At 38.0% G+C, this 4,825-nt stretch overlaps 1 protein-coding gene across 7 annotated transcripts in view; it reads right to left on the reverse strand.

Annotated features, from left to right (window-relative positions):
• Nbea (neurobeachin) overlaps window positions 1–4,825 on the reverse strand; it is a gene marked incomplete at its 5' end in the record, with an annotated part of 638,824 nt that overhangs the window by 117,744 nt on the left and 516,255 nt on the right.

The raw sequence follows: 4,825 nt of genomic DNA on the forward strand, positions 1-4,825 counted from the left end.
GGAACCGAACTCACGACCTTACACTTGCCAGGCAGGCGCTTTGCCGCTGAGCTAAATCCCCAGCCCCTCCCTCGCTGTTGATACTGTCTGAAGCAGCTGTCCGCTTTCATGAGGGTCTTCACAAGTCATGATAAAAAATATGGTGCACGCTGTGGCCAGGTGTCATCCAGAGGAAAAGCAGGCTCATAAAAAACTCATGGTGTGTCCTCATCCACCTTATTCACTGATCTGGCACTCTGTGATTTCCCGCTCTGCCTCCAAGTCAAAACGACCATGAGTGATAAACATCAAGATAGCCAGGCCATCACAGCATAGCTAAAGACACTTATGAAAGAGGACTTCCAGAACTGCTTCAGAGAGGGGCAGGAACAATGGGATACGTGTGTTTCAAGTGAAAGGGATCAATGGTAAGGCGTCATTTACTATAATGATTTTTAAAAATTTAAACACAAACCATATTTTTGATCACATTATATACCATTGTTTCCTTCCAATAGTTTCCCTTTTCCCATTCTTCCTTGCTTAATGGAATCCCAGTCATCCCTCAGCTATCCAAATCATCATGCTAGGCAATGGATCATGACTCCTCTAAGCCAAGTGTCAGCAAACTTTTCTGTAAATGGCCAGATAGTAAATATTTTTAAGCTACTGGAACTATTCAGCTTTGCCACTTTGGCATGAAAACAGCCACAGACAGTGCTTAAATAACTACGCATGACTGTGTTCCAATAAAACACTATTTACACAAGGGTGGCTGAATTTCAATTAGGGTCAGAGTTTGGCTGACTTACATTATAAGCCAAACATGACAATGTTGTTCCCTATTTTCTGAAATTCCCTTGCAATTTTAGGAACACAAATTTGGTTCACGAGTGGCTAATGAGAACACAGCTGAAGGCAGGATGTTTTAGAAAAGCTGACGAAGTGAGTTATACACAGCTGGCACACTTGTTTCACCGTCTTGTTTCAGTGGAGATGTGGCGACTAAAACCAAAGCAACCGTTCACATAGGGACTTTTTGTTACAAGATACAGATCAATCCTGATTTGATTAAGCCACAGTTGTGAAGTCTGTAACAAACATATTCATTCTGGATAGACCAGTACATATTAACAATACAGAAATGTTTTTCCACTTGCACTGGTATATTCTACTGCACTGACATTTGTATGGTGGAAGAGAAGCTAGTTATTGAGTTTTATGTACGTTTGATTTTTTTTGTACCAGGAATCGAACTCAGTACCTCGCGCTTGCCAGGCAGGCACTGTGTTGCTGAGCTATATCCCCAGCCCACATTTAATTTTTAAAACTTTGAACATGTTATGAAGTTTCTTTTTATATTTTCTCTCTTTAGGAAATTAAATAAAGGAAATAAAGATTAAATGTAAAGTATATAATCTTTTGGTCCTTTTATTTTTTGAAAATCCCACTTTCTATACCTCAGTTCAGTTTTTGTCTTTCACTACAAACTGGGATGTTTTCAGAGACAGTCATCTACTTAAATACTGAAACATTTAGGAGTCAGTTAGACTCCTATTAAATCTTGGCTCTGCTATTTGCTAAGTATAAGATCTTAGAAAAATTAACTCCACTTGATTTCTGGCTTCTGAAGAACAGTGAAAACAATATATATTACCAGTTAGTTTAGGCTGACACAATGAATGTAAAGTATACAGCCCTAAATACTAAGATCTGTTCACAAGTGAATATGCTCGTGCTGAGTATCATGTGACAATTTTTTTTTTTTTTTTTTTGGTTTTCAAAAGCAAATCTTTCTATACATTTCACAAAAGAGTTCTTGTGATTTGCCACAATTTATAAATTCTTAGTTGGCTATAATGTTTTCCAGATTTGAATTTCACAAACCAGTATAATTTTCTAAAAAAAGGAAAAATACTAAAATAAGACTGATAATTTCTTTTGTGTGTGCAAAGTATGAAATACTTTAAGAAAAACAGTTGAAAATTATCTTCAATTATAACTACTACACTAGAAAACTATTTAGGCCATCTGAAAACCCAAACAGTAAAACAAGTAAAGAACAGATTTTACCATAGATGCTGTGTTGGCAGCTTTATACCAACACTGGTATGTCAGGAAGATATCTAGATATCTGTGTGCACAGATATATCTCACATGTACATGCAGTCATATTTTTGCTCACTTTTGTCTTTGGGAACTATGACATAATGAATATTTGATTAGACAGATAGCTCAAAGTACACAAGCTAGTTTGACCACTTAAGTGTTCCATGTTTAAAAAAAACTGTGCCAATTATAAATTCATGATGTTTCAGGTTCACCTTAACCTTGGATTACTTGTTCTGTGAAAATGAATCTGTGACCTTTAAATCTTTTTTGTCTGCTAGCTGGCATGATGATGAACTCTGTCAGGAAAGGGTTCTGAAGAGACCATGCAGGAGGAAGAGATCGTCTTCCCTTCTGGTGTGCTTGCCCAGTATGTCCTGGCCCCTAGTGCCCAGATCCTGCATGGCCTGATATAAGGGCTCAAAGCATACACCAATGAGCGGTATTCTCAGTACTGCCCTCACCCAGGGGCAGCTCCGTAGTGACGTGCCTCTACTGAGACACCTCTTGTGTATAGCTTCACCAACTCCATAGAGAGCAAATTTCTGGAAAGTTCTACAGTACACAGCCCCATCAGGCTCCCCCGCAAGCTGGAGAGGATGCTGTCCTTGCGTTCTGTGATAGTCCTAAGGCATGTCTGTTTCTTGTGTATGCTGTTTCTGTATTCTTTGGGGTTATCTTTATTTCTTAGTAGCCATTCCCTTATAATCCCAGGCTCCTGTCATAATTTGTATTACAATTATTTACATCACATGTTTCTGTTTGAATTATTGTGTGATTTCTTTCTCCCAACTGGACCCAGATTGATCCTGAAGTTAAATGGCAAGGTAACACAACGAGGTTAGGGAAACACCGCTGCGCAAGCACGCGGAGGATAATAAAGCCCAAGGTTGCGAGATTCAAGGCATAGTGACCAGATGGGATACTACTTCAGGCAGGTGATGAGGAGTTAAATCAACTTGTATACATTTCAGAAATGTAAAGGGATATCATTTATAGTTGATTAAATGATGAGTTTATGGCATGTTCCTATAAAAATCTGGGCATCAAGCCCAGGTCTGAAATATGAACTGATACTATAAAATTGTCTGTTTTATTTATACCTTTACTGGTTACAAAATGTTCTGTAAGTTTTAGGACCCTCTATCATAACTCCTTAAGTTTGTTTTTCATTACAGTCTGAGATATTTTCCTAAATTATTTAAGTACTTTCATCTATACTTGAGGTTTGTGGTTTTGTTTTCTTTGTTAAGTCAACTTTCCCATATCATCTGGTTTGTGCCTGCCAGTTTCTCCAAATTATTTAATACACTATGAAATCTAATCAACAAATACTACCCATCCAGCCTCATTTTCTGAAAATTGAATAAACATAATTTTATTATAGCATGCGGGTCCATAAATAAGAATATTAAAGCATCTTGATCCTAAAGTTCTTCATGGAACTTTGTGATTTTCCTAAGACATCACTGAACTTTTAAGAATTAGCTGCCTGATATTGAAAAGATGTAAAGTGAGAAAGCATTCATGCTAGTCATATGCCCTGAGGTCTGCCATACTCACCTGTTAGCTGAAGCACACAGGGAACAATATAAAACAAACACAGCGGAACACCTTTGTAAACCTCCTACCTAAATGTGTGCTTAGCACATATTATCTGGTAATCATGTCGAAGAAAATAAGGCTGTCATGCACTCAAGTGTATCAGACGTGTATAATCTTGTCAAAAACATGTATATGGCTGTCAAATAGCTTCATCTTTTGTGCCTTTTAAGGCAGCTAATATTGTGCCACCTAAGAAGTACCTGTTTAGTGGTGGCTTTACTGATTGAAAATTATCTTAACACATATATTAGAACAATTATTATGAATACTTTCTATTTGAATAGGAAAAATCTAAATTGTTGTATCAAGATCTGTTTTCTGTTAAGAATTGATAAAAATGCTGCAGAAGGCTGGATATGCCCTTTTGGTGCTTGTGAGGTATTCTCATTTAATTGACATTTGCAGCTTCAACAGTTTAATTAAAGGGCTTGCAATACTATATAAAGTTAAAGTTTCTCATTACATGGAGAATTCCGTATAAATTATCAGTAACTTAGGACTATAGGAAATATATTTAAGCTAGACTACTTCAAAGGCTTCAGGTTTACATTCCCATGTGACCATCCACACTCTTCATATCTGCCAGGTGAATACAGAGGATGCCAAAGCCTGCAGTAACACTGAACACAAACTGAAACAGCCTGGATTCCAAAATGACCCCAGAAGACTATTGCTGAGCCACTGCTGCTTGTGTGACACATGGGCAGGGTGTAGGGCATGACTGTGGAACTCCCTTGTCTTGCCCTCACATGGGTTAGTGATGCTATTTTCCCACAAAAGAATGGAGAAGTGCAAGATAGTAGTGTACTGATGGGGTAAAACATCTGCTGAAGATGCAGGAATCTCAAACAAGGGATGCTGCAAAACACTGATGGAGGTGTTAGAAGTGTCTGTCCCAGTGTCTGGACTAAAAGAAATATCCTTTTACCCATCATACAGCTTCCCAATTCTTTACTTTCACAGACAAGAAGTCGGGTCTAATTGGGCTGCCAGTTGAGAGATGATTAAAAATAATTCTGATGACAGATCCCTAGGTGATTGTTAGCATAAAGGTGCAAGGAGTATAAAACACTGAACAACACTGCTAGATTAGAAATTTAGACCTGGGCTCGAGTCTGTGCTCGCCCACACC

The sequence above is a fragment of the Chinchilla lanigera genome, unplaced genomic scaffold (genome assembly GCF_000276665.1).
Source record: "Chinchilla lanigera isolate Chin_1 unplaced genomic scaffold, ChiLan1.0 scaffold00030, whole genome shotgun sequence".
Lineage (NCBI taxonomy): Eukaryota > Metazoa > Chordata > Mammalia > Rodentia > Chinchillidae > Chinchilla > Chinchilla lanigera.